The 19434-nt window shown below is 38.8% G+C and overlaps 1 long non-coding RNA gene and 1 pseudogene across 1 annotated transcript in view; both read left to right on the top strand.

The window, feature by feature from the left end:
- LOC134736441 (uncharacterized) overlaps positions 1–19434 on the top strand; it is a 208306-nt gene that overhangs the window by 171647 nt on the left and 17225 nt on the right. The gene's annotated exons all lie outside the window — the stretch shown is intronic.
- LOC129480405 (SWI/SNF-related matrix-associated actin-dependent regulator of chromatin subfamily E member 1-like) lies at positions 13768–15102 on the top strand (annotated as a pseudogene).

Here is a 19434-nt window from a genome sequence, read left to right on the forward strand (position 1 = left end):
ATGAGGACACCAGGATATGCCACTGGACCACTGAAGGTAAGGGCTCTAGGGAGGGAAGATTAAATGCAGCCCCAAGTCAACTCGATTGCTTATTGTTAAACACAACTGAAATGCCAGCTTCTCCCGCCTGTCACTTCTTTCCCTGGTCACCCTGCTTATAACTTGTTTGTAACATGCCACCTATGGTAGCTTTGCCTTTTTTCAGGATACCTGAAGGTAGTTCAAGGCACTGCATATTCCAAGAAGGGAATGGCCGGCATCTTTCCTAGATTTTGACCACAGTTGTGATTTTAAGCATTTGCCCTGTGTCATACCGTGTCCCAGTTTTGGTTTAGAAAACCTAGTCACCGTAGTGTTGTGTTGCTATCCTGAGTCTCCCCACTGACTCCAGTTGCACTTCAAACTCTCCTGACCTTGCTCATGGTTCTGACTTCTCCCCACAGCCAGCAGGTGCCTCCTAGAGTGATTCTAGTCCCTTCATTGTCATTCGCCCTGAGTTTCTGCTTCTTCATTTTCAAGAGCTGGCTTTCTCATTTCCTGGTTTTAACCTACTAGGAATGCTTCTCCAACTCTACCTACATCATTTATTTCAAGATTGCATTTTCTTTATCTGCTAGTTTCTCTTATTGAAATCCTTCCAATAACAAAATTCAGGTTTGTAAATAACCACTGTAAGATCACTAATTTTTCTAGAAAGGAAAATAACATTTAAAGCAGGAGGTGAGAAGCAGGCTTTCTTAATGATTATGGTGTCTACCCATTCCAAAACATTCCCAAAGGATACTAAGGAATCTTGGAGAACTCTCTGTTCCATCCTTGGCCTACTCTCCTCACTCTCCTCCTGTTCCCTGCGGGATTCTATCCACTCTCATGTTTTTAATCAGACTTATTTATATGCTGAAATTAACAAAATATCTACCTCTCTAGTCAAGACCTTTCCCTGGAACTCTGGACGAACATATCCAACCAAATACTACTGGATATTGTCACGTGGATTCTCAGTATTAACATGTCTAAAACTGAATTCAACTTCTTCCCCTTTCAAAGAATCTTTCCTATAATAAAAGTGATAAACACTTCTATAGTACTTTCCATGCATCAGGCATGATTCAACGCACTTTCCACATATTTACTCATTTGATCCTCACAGCAATCTTAAGAAGTACATATTACTATTATCATCACCTATGAAGAAACAATGGCACAGAGAGGTTAAGTAATCTTCCCAAGGACAGACAGTTAGTAGGGCAGAGCTGAGATTTGAACTCAAGCTGTCTGGCTCCAGAGGCCATGCTTTTAACCATTGTGTTGCTTCACTCTCACACCAGTTAACCTGTCACCAGGACTGGATATCTAGGAATCAGCTGTCACCTTCCTCTCACCTCTTCATCTAAGCAAGCTTGTACTTCTGTATTCCATCCCTCTCCTCTCAGATAACAGTGCTCCATTTTTGCAAACCATTCTTTGCAAAATGGAAAGTCATTCTTAAATGACTCCCCAACGCAAAGAGGACTGTGTCTGACCCTGCCCTGCTCCGTAGCTTTACCCCTTCCCTCCTCTAGCTGGAACAAGAGGCTCTAGCAACACTCAATCACTTCCCATTCCTTTAAACACAATGCCGTGCTTCTCCTGTGGATTTTCTCATGCTGTCCTCCTGCCTGAAATGCTCTTCCCTTTTCCAAGCACCCTCCTCCTAATTCCTGTTCATTCCAAAGCTTCAGTTCAGTGTCGTTTTGCCAGTTAAGTCTCCCCTAATATCTCTACCACCACCGCTTGCCCTCCAAGTGGGCTGGTTAGCTCCACCCTTCTCATATGCTTTATAGTACATCTTTCAACCTTGTTGTTTTTCTTTTGTTTTCCTTTTTTTTTTTTTTTTTTTTTTGAGATAAGGTCTTGCTCTGTTGCCCAGGCTGGAGTGCAGTGGTGCAATCTTGGCTCATGGCAGCCTCGAACTCCTTGATTCCATCATCTGGAATCAATGATTTCTATTTTATTATTCATTCTGTTCGTTTCTCTGCACCTCCCACCAGAACTATTTGTTCTCTGAGGTCTGTGACTGCACTCGATGAATCTGAAATTCTCTAGCACTAGTTTGGTAACTGGAGAACAATATAAAATGGATAAATTTTTCATGGGTGAATAGACATAAGGAGTGACTGAAAATAGAGTGCCATATGGTGTTTATGCACTAAATGTATGAGGAACAGAAGGGTCAAGACATGCATAGGTCATTTAGCGTGTATTTATGAAACTTCTGATTTGCACCCAGCCTTGGTCATTTGCAGTGATGGACAATGTGACAAACAATTGAAATGAAAATAGGATCATTCCAAATAAAAGCCAAAATATCATTTCATAAGTGGGTTTGCTGAGCCCGAGTCACTCTCCAGCTATGTCAGTCATCCCCTTGGCCAGTGTCATGAATTCTCTTGAGTCTCTAGAGTTGCAGGTCATACCAGAAAAGAAGGGCCTCTACCGTTTGCTCCTGGAGGGCTTCCCTCTCAAGGCAGGTAAGAAGCCCCAAGACCTGGCTACCCTGAAGTTGTTCTTACAGAGCCTCTCGTTGGCAGGTATGCTGAACTGGACTTCTCTCCAGATGAAGCTCAGAAGCAAAAGTGGCTTAGAGACAAAAAAAAAAAATAAAGGTCAAAGTCAACTTAGACTTTTCACCATGCTAATGATGTATCCCAGATTACAGGATAGGAGCTGAGCTCACCAGAGCACTGCTTTGAGGAATGACCAAAAGTATAACATTCCTCGGAGTTATTTGCACATAATAATTAGTCATCCATTTGAACACTTTTTGATAATCCATAAATGCCAGTCATTGTGCCACATTCTGGAAGTGAAAAGAAAAATAAGAAATACATTTTGCCTTCAAGAAGCTTAGAGATTGGTGAGTGAGACAGACAAGAAAAGGCATCCAAAAGAATAGCTCATGGGATAAAATAATTTTTTAAAGAAAAAAAGAAAAGGCACAGTTACTCGAAATCATATGGGGGATGGGTTACAGGGAAGCAAAAGGTTTTGTGACAGCATGTGAGGAGAGTCCCTAATACAGAGCAGTGGAGTGGGAGGGAGAAACAAGGACCTCCCACCTCCCCTATATGTCTTGCCCTTTCAAACCAAGATTGAGAATGACTAGGCTGAGGACTTGCAATTTATCTTCCCACAATTGGTAAGCCATTGAGCCAGCATAGGTGTGAAGCTGGGCTGTGAATGATGGGGCATGAATGCTCCCTGGTATTAGAAAGTTCCAGGAGAGCACTACAAATTTCCATCATTTATGAATACCATGGAAAATTGCAGGGGGTTAAGTCACTTCTTCAGTAGCCCCATAACATCTACCTGCTGAGAGGAAGCCCTAGCAACCAGACATGTAGAATGGACCCTCCCTTGCTTAGTGAAGACTGAAAAACTGAGAAAGAAACAGCCTCAGCCAGATCTCTCACCCTAGAAGACAGAGTAGGTGAGGCCCCATTTCCAGTCCCTAAAGAACAGCAGATATCCCCTACAAAAAAGCCACCAGCTCAAAGTCCAATCCAGAGAGACTAAGAGAGTGGAAAGGCTAAAGTCTGAGGCAGGACCTCAAAGCATAGGCTTAAAGTAAAAATAGAAACAGGCATGGCCAAGGCAAGTTCCCAAGTCAATCACTATAAAGACTGAAGATATTGTGCTACCTACCATATGCCAAGAAAGATGGTACAAAGTGAGTCTTTAGTTTGCCCAAACCCCACCCCCAAACATAAAGTATAGGTAAAAATAGTAGAATTGCCAAGACAACTTGAAGCCCTTTAGCTACCATCCCCCTTCCAAGGAAAGAGTGAACCCAAAGTCCCTTCTATATATAGGGTAACCATGTATCCTTCGTCATGGGGCAGCATTGGTTTACAATTGTCTCCTGGAAAAATTATTAATATCATCCTCTTTCATTCTCAAAAGAGTTCTGATATGGGCTATAAATTATCACCGTATATGAAAATTCTGGAGCCCCAATTGTGGCAAGAACTGGACTCAACACATTTCTTTCTTCCACGATGATATTTAATCTCACTATTATCATCTCTATATTTACAGATGAGAACTGGAGGCTTAGGCAGCTTAAAGAGCTTTCCCAAAATCATAGAGTCATTGAATGTAAATAATGGGAATTGACCTCAAGCCTATCTGAGGCTAAAATCTGAGCTACAATTATCTATATTTCTTCAGTGAAATACCATTCCCTTGTCAAGAGCACGAAAAGTTGCATCCAGTATTAAACTAATGAAGAAGTTTCATGAGGAATTGTCAGACAAAAATCGCTGTTTACTTACTGTATTTCAAGTAACCACATTTTAATGTATTTGAATTTGGTCTCAAGGACAACTGGTTTCACAATAAAAAGAAGCTAGAATGAGGGATTATGTTTCAGGAAGAGGGAGCATGGGTGAGGAAGAATATGGCCTGATAAAGAACTTATGGATGTTTAGTGAAATGAAAACAGAAGGTTTGGGTTTGGAGAATAAGCAGAGAGTGACCATTGAGGGACTTGACTAAAGACTTGGACTTCACCCTTCTTGAACTAGGGATCCCTTGAAGGCTCCTACCCAGGGAGAAATATAAGACAAGCATCCCAGAGACTGGTGGGGATGGGATTATAGGGAATTAAACTGAGGCACTAAACTGTTCATGAAGGCCAAAACTAAAGCAGTAACAGTGAGGATGGAGAAGAACGGTGTGGTTTGACAGTTTCTCAATGGACACACAACAATGGGCACATCCCAGTAACAAAATGGGTGAGGGAGGAGTGACATAGATGGAGAGAACAAGAATGATGCTCAGTCCCACTAGTGCTTCCCAAACTTCCTACTGCAGACAACTACATCAGATTTTCCAGGCAAGAGGCCTGGTAGTCCGATTATATAACAAGGGCTGGGGGTGGTACTTACCATCTGGGAAGTTGGGAAAACACTGGACAAAATGGACATGATTCCCTTAATACAGCCAGGGATAGAAGAGAAGGAAGAGCTTTCATTAAAAAGATACTAAATTCATTTTGGAAATAGTACTTTAGATCCAAGATAACTGAGTGTTTCAGTATTAGAAACTAAGGAGAAGGCCATGCTTGAAACTTTAGATTTAGGGGATTATTCATGGATACATGATAATGGAAGTCATGCCTAGGGATGAAGTTACTCTGGGACCAGATAGTATGATGAAAGGAAACAAGGACAAAAGTTCAAACAACAGTTAACAGTTAAAGAACAGATGTGGGAGGAAGAATCAATCTGAGAGAGAAAGAGATTTTAGAAGTCAGAACTAAGAAGGAGTAATGTCAGAAGCTAAAGAAATATGCTTTTCAATGAAAAGAGAGTGATCACCAGTATCAAATGCCACAAAGATTAGGAATTTAAACTATCCCTTGAAATTGGCACTTCGAAAATCATTTGTAGCCTTTCCAAGGCAGCTAGATTACAATGAAATTTAAAGTAAATGGGAATGAGAAAGTGGAGACAAGCAGCATTTGCTGTATTTTCTACGGTCTTGGTGGAGAACAGAAGAAATGCGGAGTGAGAGGATGATACATTCAGAGGGATTTGGAGGTTCAAGACAGACTGCTTTTTTCCTGATCTGTCAGGAGTTTTCAAGGAAGCAAGGGATAGAAATCCATACAGAAGAGAAGAACAGGAAACCATGGCTAGAAGCCCACAGACCTAGTAGATATTATTTTGTACTTAAAGACACATAATTATGTTTGAGGGCCAAGGGAAAGGAATCAGTGAGAAGTGAAATGGTTAGCATGTGAGGAAAAACTGATGAATAATAGATGAGTGGCTATTACTTGATAACTGATAAGTAATAGATGAATGATAACAACTGATAAGTAATAGATGAATGGCTATGAGAACAAGAACAAGACTATAGTATAGAACGGGTTTTAAAAGGAGGAATGCATTTTTCTCTAAGAGCAGAGGAAAGAATAGATGAAATCAAGGACTTTCTGTTGAAGAAAAAAATATTTCAAGAACATATGCCTAGTGACGACCTGGTCCCAGTAAAGTAGAAAATCAAGTCAGCCATTGAGAGGGAGAGGTAGGTACTGGATCAAGAGCCTGTGGTGATAGGTCCAGTAAGAAACCTCTGGAAGATTGGCAAATTGTCAATTTCAACCTCTTGGTTCAAAATCCTGTCCTTGCTCTATCCACCAATTGTATTATTGTATTGATTATATGTATTATAATCCATATCCAGTACTAACAAACCTCCACCTCCCACACTGAAAGCTTCACCTTAAATCTGACTTCAAAAAGTCTATAAAGATTTCAACTTTGGCCAGGCGCAGTGTCTCACACCTGTAATCCCAGCACTTTGGGAGGCCGAGGCGGGTGGATCACTTGAGGTCAGGAGTTCGAGACCAGCCTGGCCAACATGGCAAAACCCCGTCTCTACTAAAAATACAAAAATTAGCCAGGAGTCCTGGTGGGCACCTGTAATCCCAGCTACTCAGGGGGCTGAGGTAGGAGAATTGCTTGAACCCAGGAGGTGGAGGTTGCAGTGAGCCGAGATTGCGCCACTGCACTCCAGCCTGGGTGACAGAGGGAGACTCCATCTCTCTGAGATGCTAGTGAGCCTTAGATACTGCTATCCTAACATGGTTAGCAATAAACTAAGCTTTCTCTTCTCCACAGATAGTTTTGGTAACATTCTTAGGAGCCAGCCAGCATTCAATTATTATTTCTAACATAAATGAACAGAAGATACTTAGACTTTTCTTAGTGACTAGAGGCCAGCCATTGATACGATAATTGATTTCTTAAGATGGAGTTTCAGGAATGGGAATGCTGAATAGTTTAGGATTCTTGATTAAATATATGCATCTTACGTATGAGAAAACTGAGGCTCAACAAATGCAAATGATATGGTACAAAGAGATGAACAAATGGAAACCTGAAATGGGACCCCACAGTGCTTCTCTATAACCAAGGAAGCTGCTTTCTCTTCTCTTTGCCGCTGGCTCTCTGCTACTCTGCTCACTAAACAGTAGTTTCCATTAGCAAGCCCACCTACTAGCAGCCCTGCTTCTACTCCATTAGGGATGTCCCCCTCCTTAAAAGACAGGCATGGGTGAGTCAGGGAGAGTCCTCTACCAAGAGGGGCGGTACTTAGGGCTGACAGTTAAATCTGAAATATGTCAAAGATGGCAGAGAGAGTTCTAAATTCAAGCCAAAGAAGGCTATCGAAATGAAGCTCTCTATCTACAGAGCCCTTCCCCCCACAAAAAAAAGTTCTCTGCTGAATATTGTTCTATCGCTTTGCCTTTTTGCATTTCTTCGAAATAGCTCACCTCTCCTATTACCAATTAAAGTGCTGCTTTTGCTCATATTATTAGCCTAACCAATGATAGTGTTATGAACACAATATTTGTTTCATTTCTTTCACTCTTCAGGATAATTTAGTTGCTTTCTCGTTTTTGGTCTACAAAGACACATTTTTTTTTCCTTTTTTTTATTTTACTTTAAGTTCTGGGATACGTGTGCAGAATGTGCAGGTTTGTTACATAGGTATACATCCACCATGGTAGTTTGCTGCACCTGTCAACCCATCATCTATGTTTTAAGCCCCACATGCATTAGGTATTTGTCCTAATGCTCTCCCTCCCCTTGGCCCCCACCCCCTGACAGGCCTCAGTGTGTGATGTTCCCCTCCCTGTGTCCATGTGTTCTCATTATTCAACTCTCACTTATAATAAGAACAAGTGGTATTTGGTTTTCTGTTCCTGTGTTAGTTTGCTGAGAATGATGGTTTCCAGCTTCATCCATGTCCCTGCAAAGGACATGAACTCATTCTTTTTTATGGCTGCGTAGTATTCCATGGTATATATGTGCCACATTTTCTTTATCCAGTCTATCATTGATGGGCGTTTGGGTTGGTTCCAAGTCTTTGCTATTGTAAATAGTGCCACAGTAAACATATGTGTGCATGTGTCTTTATAGCAGAAGGATTCATAATCCCTAGGGTATATACCTATTAATGGGATTGCTGGGTCAAATGGTATTTCTAGTTCTATATCCTTGAGGAATCTCCACACTGTCTTCCACAATGATTGAACTAATTTACACTCCCAACAGTGTAAAAGCATTCCTATTTCTCCACATCCTCTCCAGCATCTGTCGTTTCCTCACGTTTTAATAATCGCCATTCTAACTGGTGTGAGATGGTATCTCATTGTGGTTTTGGTTTGCATTTCTCTGATGACCAGTGATGATGAACTTTTTTACATGTTTCTTGGCCACATAAATGTCTTCTTTGGAGAAGTGTACAAAGACACATTTTTATCATTTGCTCTGCTTCTTGGATTTTTATTTCCTTATTTGCTATTATTCAGGAAATCTATAGCTACCTAAAGCTTGTTTTAATTTCTAAATAAGATAGTTATTTGTCTCTCTGTCTCACAGTGATGAACACATACTTGGTATTCAGTAAATGCATCTTGGATCAGAAAAGAAATTTTCTTTTGCCGGATATATATATATATACACATATATATACACACACATATATATACATATATATACACATATATATACGTATATATACACATATATACATACATATACATATATACATACATATACATATATATACATATATACACATATATACATATATATACATATATATACATATATACACATATATACATATATATACATATATATACATACACACACACACACACACACACACACATATATATATATATGCCAGATATATATATATATATATATATGCCGGACATATATATATATATATATGCACACACACATATATACATATATACACCTATATATACACATATATACACACACACACACACACACATATATATATACACCCTTGACCTCTATAATCCATGCAACCAGATTGATAAATGCTGTAAGTGTAACTACCAGTAACTACTAATAGCAATGTACAATGACAGAAAATTACTCTGTGTGAGATGTTGTTCTCAGATATTAACCTGGGCTAACTGATTTAATCCTTAAATCAACCGTGTAGGGGAGGGACTGTTACTAGCCTCTTTTTCAGAAAAGGAACATGAGACACAGAAAGGTTGAATAATTTGTCCAAAATGAAGCAACTAAGAAGTGGCAGGACTAGGATTTGAACCCAGACCATCTGCTTTCAGTCTCTTAACCACTACACTATACTAAGGACCACTATTATTTTATGTGATTTGCAAATGTAAAAATAAAAACAAATTATATGTTTAAATTTGGAATTAATAGTTATTTTTTGGAATAGATTTGTTCATATAACTTTTCACAAATACATGGCCATTTTCTATTCAACAACTTTTAAAGAAAGATTGTATAATTCTGAAAAATGAGAGATAAACCAATAATTTTAAAATTCCATGAAATATTTTGTGTAAACCTATCTTGCTTGCACGAATGAATCAGAGTTCTTTCCTTACCTTTGACTAAACTTGACTTTCAGGATGATATACAAAGAGAGAATGTGATTTATCCTCTCAATTGGAGAAACTTAAAAGAAAATAGGATTCCAAACATTAATAACAGTGGCAGAAACATTAGGAAGTGAATATCTTTGCATTTCTAAAAAAAAGAATGCCCAACCCAGGAAAACTCCTGGGCTGCATTTCCCCTCAAATGTTGGGGTATGTTTTCTCCACCACCATCCTATTTCCACCTGGGAAAGGAGGGAAATCTTGGCAAGTGACTGTGAAAATCCATTTTATTCTTCTTAAAGTAAAATATGTCTTCTTTGTTCTTTAAGGCACTGCCTCTGTGCTTGTAATTCTTAACAATCCTTCCTTTACAGGGACTCTTAGTGGCATAGAAAATGGTTGTCAAGAATTCAAAACCATCACAAGTCATAAGAAATTATATTTGAGTGAGAAGCTGCTAAAATTGTTTCAAATCACCCAATTTCACATAGTTGAGATGTGAACAGGGGAACAGAGGTGAAATGTAAGCTTTTAAAGGAATGTTAACTGCTATCATCAGGGAAAGATACATATATGTGTGTGTGTGTGTGTGTGTGTGTGTTTGTGTGTATACACACTACTGTCAGTAAAAATACGGATATGTTCTCTAGGATATATGGGGGAAAGCCAGATGGGAAAAGTGATGGAACAGAAAACAAAAGGCCAGACAATACAAAATCTCTATTTGATAAACACAGCTGGGATGCAGCTGAAGTTGAGAAGACAGTGAAGCTACCTTTTTACTCACAAAGAAAATCTGCTAATAATAGAAGTAAAATTGAATATTTGGTGAAATTGACATTTTCATGCCAAGAAATAGGCATGATTATTTATTCCCAATAGCTTGTAGGATTTAGCATTGAAGAGAAATTGCAAGAATCAATGACTGCCTAAAGATAACGTCTACTGACTTGCATTGGAAACACATTGATATAAAAAGAGGAAATATGCAAACCTTTTGTAGTCATAAATGCATTCATAAAGGCAGCTATCAGAAATAACTCAATGCATTTGGGCATTTTAATGCATGCATAATATTCTTAATTAAGAAGGATATGTATTTTTAATCTCAAAAATAAGATTTTTACCTATTCTTTTATGACCAAATGGTTTATCTATGAGACAAATCAGTTAAAAAAGTAGTTTCTTCTTGAAATATAGCCTCATATATGCAAAAGTTGTGACATTAGTAGATTTATAGATTTTAATTTAAATTAATTTGGGTTATTAAAATGTTGACTGGAATGCATGACATAATGCATCCTAACCCTAGCTATTATTCTAAGACATGAATTTGGTTTTCACTTACCTGGATAATGTAATATGATAGGCTTCATTAGCAGCATGAATTCAAAGAAAGACTAATTTATCGTAACAATGACTATATTTTTATTTTTCAACAAGAATACACACTTCCTTTTCCAAAATTACCAGGCTTTCCTCCCTTCTGCCACTGCTAAAGCTTAATTAATGTAAATATTGCTCATCTTTCAAGATGATAACTGGATTTTGCATTCACCTCAAAATTTTGTTAGTTTTTTAGAAACCTCAACTAAAAATTTCACCACATTTAAAGTGACTATAGTTCATACCAATGTTTCCTGAATAAAGAAATTTCTTTACCAGCTCCTCAAATACTACATTATCATGAAAATGCCCTCTTTACAGAGTCAGACAGACTCTATCCTTAAATTGAGAGCAGGAAATAATGGATTTGTAGATTTTTTTTAGATAATAAGCTCCTATTTATTTTATATAGCAAACATTTATTGAGCATCTACTTTATATGAAACACTATGTAAATCCTTGGGTGGGATTAAAAAATGAATAAGGCACAGTCCCTGTCCTCAAGGGACTTATAATCTAATAACAACATAAGGCATTGAGCAAGGTATGTGGAAGGGGGTGAGGCTGGTAACTGGGAGCTAGGACAGTTTAATGTTGAATATGGTAGTAACCAGCAACAGGATCCCAAATTAGTATTTTGCTGTGGTAGTAGCTGATTTTATTTTGGTATGGGTCATTGCGAATTCCTATCCCATGCCCATATTTAAAGCCGTATCTGAGAAAACTGAAACTGAACAAACAAAAACAACAATAAAATAAAACATGTCACACATTATTGGAGACGGGGTGCTAATAATAATGAAGGTGGAAATAAATGCCTCAGCCTAGGAGTCTGGAGATTGGGAAGTCAGCAGTCCATTTCTGACTTCTGTTTAACTTTGAACAAGACACTTAATCTTTTTGCAACATAATATATCCACCTTTGAGATGATGCTAAAAATTTCTATTAATAGGGGTGCTAGGAAGACAGTAGTGTTACCATTTGCTTATTCAATGAATGCTACTTGCTAGGTTTAAATGGTCTATAATGCTCTATATGCATCATCCTATGTTATGTTCTATGCATAGGGCTCTCCCTGAAATTGTGCAACTTAGGCAGCTGCTTGAAACGTCTTCCCAAGATAGTAAGCTGGGATTTAAACCCAGCAGTCCTGCTTGTGGATTCTTGGTCTTAAACACTAAGCAGTACTGTCTCTCTGAAGATAAAGAGAAGATAAAACAAGTAGAAATATCAGATGTGATGAAAATACTGCAAGTGCTGAGATTACAGTACACTTACTTCCTTGCATTGTATGGCAGAGAAAAGTCATTCTCCAGGTGAAGGTTTTTTCCAAGACTATCCATTATTTTTTGTAAGGCTTAGTCCAATTTCTTTCAAGGATTAGTCCCTTCAAATCAGCAGTGCTTGGAGAAGCCTCCTCACTAACAGAAGCATTGACAAGTCTCAACTGAATCATACCATCTGAACCAATGATGCAGGGATATAATATCTCAGGTGGGATGGACATAATGGATTTCCCTGTCGATAGGATGGTGAAAAGATGCACGGCTGTCTAGGTTATTAAGTGCACTAATTTATTTTAGCACATTCTTTATTCTTTGATGTGATGTAATAAACATATAGAATTCAATCATAGCTTTTCCATTTTAATATCGTCAAAGTTAGTTTCATGGGGTGGTTAGGGAAAATAATGGATATTAATCTATCCATCCATCCATCCACCATTCCCTCAGAAAAAACATTTGTTGTATTGTAGGTTCTAGGGTTCAAAGATGATTGAGAAATGTTCCTGCCCTCAGACAGCTGGGAGGAGGGAGAGAGACAAATCAAAAGATAATTAACACTTTGTGGCAAGAACCAAAATAAAAGAAGAAATTATGGGAGATAGGCCTGCAGAAGAAGAAAAGAGTGGGAGGGAGGGAGGGAAGGAAGGAAAGGCAGGCAGGCCACAGTCTACACTTGCTGATGTTCTTATTGTTGTTCAAAGGAGGTTCCCTGGGTAAGGCCTGAGAGGAAAGAAAGGAAACAGAAAGGTAAATCATCTTTCATTTGGAAAGTCCTTCCTGTGGATTTGCAAGATCAGAGGTCCTGGAAATGGGGCAGACAACTGACTCAGGAGAGAGAATGGTCCGAGTGAAGGGAGGATTGTGTTGGTAGTGGCATGGAAGGACAGGGCAGGGCGGGTTAAGAAAATAGTTAGTCATTTTGTGTTCATCTTTAAGTTGTTCCCTGTGGGGTACTCTCTGTTGTGTTTGCTTCTGGTGCTTCTGAGGAATGGAGAAAGAGAATGATATCTTGTGTGAGCGAAAGCTGTGGCCCCTCAAGAGCAGGACCCACATCTGCTGTGACCACCTTCACATCCCAGTGCTGAGAACAATGCTGGGCACATGCTGGGGCTTCAGTATAGAAGAAAGAGCAAAAAGAGGGTTTGTGAGAACATTTCATATGTGGGAGTATTCATTAGTGTATCCATTGTGAAAACTAATCTGGTCATGTCTATTAAATAAAATCATATGCCCTAAGATCCAGCAATATCATTTCTGAGAAACTATAGGCCAGAAATAAAATTACTGGTATGAAAGAATTTGTATACAGAAATGCTAATAGCAGCATTGTTGGAGGGTGGTCAAGAAATCAGGACAACCTAAATGTCTATCAAAGACATTTGATAGATAAGCAGACAGGTTCTAAAGCTCAGGCTCTGGAACCTGCCTGCTTATATTTAATCTGGATCCCACCACTTTCTAACTGCAGTATGTGATGTGGGTAGGTTATTTAGACTACCAGTGATTCAGTTTGCTCATCTGCGTATTGAAGATGACAATAATATCTACTTCATATGTTTATGACAAAAAGTAAAGGAAATCATTCAGGTAGGGTGCTTAGAACAATGTCTTGCACTCGATCAATATTCTCATTACTGGGGGCGTGCGTGGGACAAAGAAAAGCGAAGCCGGAGCTGCCAGCGCTTTTTCTACCCGCGGTGTCTCAGATTCATTCTTAAGGAACTGAGAATTTAATCTTCCAAAATGCCAAAAAGACCATCTTATGCCCCACCTCCCACCCCAGCTTCTGCAACACAAATGCCCAGCACACCAGCGTTTGCGGGATACAATCCATACCATTATCTTGCCCACAACGACTACAGGCTGGGAGGGAACCCGGCCACCAACAGCCGGGTCAGGGGGTCCTCCAGTATTAAGATTCCAGAACCCCCAAAGCCACCAGAGAAGCCGCTGATGCCCTACATGTGGAACAGCAGACAGGTCTGGGACCAAGTGAAGGCTTCCAGCCCTGATGTAAAGTTATGGGAGATTGGCAAGGTCATTGCTGGCATGTGGCAAGATCTCGCTGATGAAGAGGAACAATATTTAAACGAATGTGAAGTAGAAAAGATAAGAGTACAATGAATCGATGAACGCCCATCATAATTCCCCCGTGTACCTTGCTTACATAAATGCAGAAAGTCTTGCAGAAGCTGCTTTAGAGGAAGAAGGTCGACCCAAACAGTCTCACATGGAGAAAAGAGAAGCTCGCATGAGCCTTCTCTGATGAAGATCAGATAATTATGATGATGGTTTTCAATGAAGCTACAGCCACCATCCGTTTCCAGAGAAACCGCCGCCTCATCACTGACATCCTTTGAGTGTGGTACCAGAGGTTCAGTCAGTCGTCACGACAACTAGAATGCAGGTCCCCAGACGACAGGTCCAGTCCTTAATGGTTCATCAGCGAAAACTAGAAGCTGAACTTCTTGCAAAAGAGGAACGACACCAGGAGAAGGCGAAATTCCTGGAAAGCACAGATTCATTCAACAATGAACTTAAAAGGTCGTGTGGTCTGAAGATAGAAGTGGATCTGGAGAAAATTGCAGCTGAGATGGCACAGGCAGAGGAAGAGACCCACAAAAGGCAGGAGGAAAGGGAGAAGGAGGCGGCAGAGCAAGCTTAGTGCAGTGAGAGCAGCATCGCTCCTGAGGAAGAGCCAGTGGCCAACAAGGGCGAGGAAAAAAAAGACAATGAGAACATTCCAATAGAGACAGAGGAGACACACCTTGAAGAAACGACAGAACCAACAGAATGGTGAAGAAGGCCGGTCTACTGAGGACAAGGAGAGCGGGCAGGAGAGAGGGTCGACAGGATGGCAGAGGAAGGAACCAGCGACAGTAACACTGGCTCAGAGGGCAAGGGTGCAACAGTGGAGGGGCCACCAACAGATCCCATACTAGAAGATGAGAAAAAAGAGTAAATGTTGCCTTGTTTTATGTGTTCTAAATGCTTTCTTAAGTGAAAAAATGGTTTTTTAGTTTCAATGGTAAAAAAAAATTCTCCTATCATTTATTATTATTATTTTCTCATAAGAACATAGAGAAAAGTGTAAAAATGTATTCACCACACTATAAGCCTTGGTGATGGGACTACAGAGAAGTTATTAACTTTATATATACACCATGCTTTACTGTTTAATTTGTTCTAAGACACATGTGTTAACATAGTAATTTGAAAATCAAATCCAATACAATATTTTAAAAGAGTAAAAACAAAATAGAAAAAATGATGAGGTAGACCAGCCCTACAATATGTGAAGGTGTTTTGCAGAAACAGGTGGCTCTAGTAGTTAAATAAATTCCAGTGGGATAGAATGGAAAGGTCTGAAATAGGCTCCAGTGGATATAAGGCTTTATTATAGGCTAAGGTAATAGCTCCCATCTTTACAGAAAGGTGGGATTATTAAAAATGGTACAGAAACAGTTAGCTCTTTGGAAAAAAAAAAAAAATGTTGATTTTCTCCCCAGTACCTTAAACTGAAATAAATAACAGATGCATCAAAAAGTTAAGTACTTAAAAAACAAAGAAAAGGCAGAAGAATATTTTTCTGATTTTGAGGTAAAGAGAGCCCTTTTAAGAATGTAAACAAACAAATCTTAAGGAATAAAATAGAAATGGCTATCTAAACATTTAAAACTTCTGTATAACTTCCTTATCCAAGTTTTAAAAAACTATAAATTAAAAGACAAATGGAAACCTGAAATAATACTCATCATGTGCTGACCGTAAAGATCATTTATAAATAATATGACAGTGATGAACACCCCAGTATAAAGAGAATGGGCAAAAGAAGTGAGAAGACAATTTGCAAAAGCAGTACAGATGAACTTGCAAAAAACCGTTCAGTGTTTTTTAATAACCAAACCGAAATTCAAACAAGAAATACCATTTTTACTTATAACATTTATCCCTTTCAAAGGTTAACGTCTAGAAGACCGCTTTAATTCGTAAAGTGTCCAATGCCTCCATCCTGGTAGCAGCCATCGCCACCTGTTGGTGGCACTCAGAGGTGACTCGGGTTTGCTCTGAGTTACAGCTTTGCTTTTCGGAGAAAGCTTCTAAGTCAAAAGTTAGAAACTTCTGTACCTCTATGGTGTGGTATGTGGGGAAATGGCTTTTTCATTCTGTGCTGCCACAGGGATAAAACAGTACATCTACGGAGAGCATTTAGCAATATAAAAATCATTTTATGTGTTAATAAATTATGATTTGAGTGAGTTTGCATGAAATTATAAGAAAATAATCTCACACAAGAGAAAGAAACCATCTACTATCAACAGATCTGTTAAATAAATTAATTAAATGAATTTAGTAAAACAGTGATATATAAAAACATGAAAAATATTTACTACATCAAACTAAGCTGTGGGGAGGGGAAGGAAATGGCAAAGTTCTATGTAGATTTAAGTCAATTTTCTTATTTTATGTCTGAAATTATACATGGAAAATGCTGAAAGTGATTATCTCTGGGAGGTAGAATTAGAAATGTTTTAATTTTCTCTTTTCCTCTGGGCATGTGTGTGTTTTATGTTTTCTATATTTTCTGCAATAAATACAGACTACTTTTGTAACTAGAAAAGAAAATTCTGTAGAAAATGATGGCAGTCAGGGGCAGGGAAGAAAAGCAGTCTATAGATTTCCTAAGTTCTTTTAGTTGCTGTAATAGGTGAAAGTGACAAAATGAAATTTCTGAGTGTCAGAAGCTGGACCATAGCCGATCATCACTTACTGTAGCTGCCCCGGCATCCTTATCAGCCCTATGGCTCTCATTTCTCTTCTGCCCCAGGCTGGGCCCATTTTCTTTCCAATCCAATTTTACGGAAACCGCCAGCATCTAAAGTCTGTGCTCCTTGTCCATCTGCCTCCGTGGGACAACAAACCCCCATTCCTGCCAGCCTTTAATTCCCATTTCAGAACCTGATTCCTCTAAAAGCTTTTCCCAAGTTTGCTTGCTATTCTCTGCTATCTCACCAGCACAATCTGTGATCTTGTGTAAATTAACCTCTCTGTGAATCAATTTCCCCACAAAGTGGGAATAATAAAAGTCCCTACATCATAGGGTTGTTGTGATAATTAAATGAATTACTATATGTAAAATGCTTACAATAATGCCTGCTAAATAGGTAAACCACGATAAATGCTGACTACAGTTTAGCAATTGTTCTTTTATTATTTTTCCAGATTCCATTTCATAGCACTGTACTTCTATAAAGTATTAATAGGTATACTATTACATTAAAAGAAAAACTAAAGTAAGTGAGGGAAAGGCCCAGCCTAAACAAAATTAATGGGGTTCTTTACTGCAAAATTAATAGGATTTATACTAAATCTGAATGAGTGAGATAAGTGTGGAGGATTTTCCAAAGTTCTGTTTTTTAGAAGTCCCTGGACCCCTTTTCTTAAATTATCTTAATGAATGTTGGGAAGGCTGTATTTGTTTGTTTGTTTGTTTATCATTTATCATACATTTGTCTTTCTACTCCTATTCACTTCTGCTCAGTTCAAGGCCTGCTTGCTTTTGTTTTTTTTTTTACTTTTAAATCGATTCATTAGTTATTTTGAAAGCACTCTGAGATAAGGACAATATGAATGTAAGGGGATGGCTTGTTTCTAAACGAATTGCATTCCTGAGGCACAAAAACCTTCTTGCCAAGCTCATGAGAGTTTGAAATAAATTGTTATTGAATGGAAGAATGAGCAGATGAATGCAAGAAAAACTACCTCACAGTCTAAAATAACGAATTCACCAATTGTTTTAGAAAGCTTATTAAAGCAGAGGTTCTTAGAAGAGAGACTTCATTCTAACATGAAATGTGTGTGCTGCATATATAATTTATACTACATCGCTGTTGATGTGTTTTTAGAAGTGTAACTCAAGAAAGCCTTGCAAATAGCTCAAAAATACCCAGCACATTTGTATCATAACGAGTACCTCAAAGCCCGTATGAGTGCAAACACAAGAGCTGACTCAGGCAATGATCTTGGCTGTCTGCTCTGTTTGGGCTCTTGGCATATTGCGATCAGTGACATGGAATCTTCTCCTGATTCACAGTTGTTTGAGTGGGACACATGCAGGTGGTCTGGGCTTGTAAGCTTGGAGGCTCACCGGGTCCTCAGTATACAATCTCCACTCTTGTTCCACCCCTAGGTAGGTTTTTTGGTACCTGACCCTTGGTCACCCAAACAACGTGTTTAGACCCAGAAAAGGAGTTTTATCTAAATCACAGGATGCCTGGGGCTGCCTGCCCTTTGCAGATGATGGATGTAGATTAGCTGATCTAAACAATTAGTTAAGGAACAATCTGATCCCTAGTGACAATTAGGATGTTTAAGGCATCCTGCTGACAGCTGTGGTGACAGCGGACAGTAAAACTACCCTTCACTGAAATCAAGAAACTGGGTCTTTATGATTTACAGGCAGTCCCCTCCCCCTCTTCCCCATATGGGCTTTTAAAGGACTTAAAAATGACGGAAAGGAGCTGCTGCTATGTAGTGGAAAACGAAGAAGTGGCAACCTATAATTCTAGCTGAGTCATTTCTCAGATCTAGCTCTTCGGAGGACTAAATGGGGAAAACAAAGAAAACTGATAGGGTCCACTTCCCCTGAAATAAGTTGATTTTAAAATGTAAGTCAAGATATTTTCAGAGACAGCACATATGGGGATCCCCTTGCCTTTTAGTTTTCCCATGCATGAAAGTGTTCTGCCATTTAAAGAGCGATACGTTCTTACCCTTTACTAAGTAAGTTTAGGATAACAGAGTTTAGAGCAAATACTTTATTCAGGGAATCTCGAAATCCTAAAATGCCAAGAGTACTACTGTTTTGCTACCACTCAAAAAGGAAACATTTAAACATAAATGCTCTGAAGAAAGAATTAATTTTTTGAATTTAAAATATTTTGTGTATTTAAATAGGATCGGTTCCCAATTCCTCTATCAATTGAATAAGCCTGTGAATGTGCTCCAAGCTGGCTCCTTCCCTACAGAAAAGAACACATTTCTCCAGAGAGGATTTTGAGTAATGTGTCCAAATCCTAAATCCCTTCTTCCCCAAGAGAAAAAAAAAAAAGGGAGAGAATCAGGACATGGATTTCTATTTCAACTCTTCTTTCTTAGATCTTTGAATTATGGGATATTAAAAATAAACCTAGAGGACACTGCAATGAATTTTTGGAGCAGCTGGAAAAGAAACCATAAAACGAGTGATTACAATCAGCAAAGTGTGATAACAGCTGAACGCATTAGACCCATCCTTAAAAAGCCAGACC

The sequence above is a fragment of the Symphalangus syndactylus genome, chromosome 4 (genome assembly GCF_028878055.3).
Source record: "Symphalangus syndactylus isolate Jambi chromosome 4, NHGRI_mSymSyn1-v2.1_pri, whole genome shotgun sequence".
NCBI lineage: Eukaryota > Metazoa > Chordata > Mammalia > Primates > Hylobatidae > Symphalangus > Symphalangus syndactylus.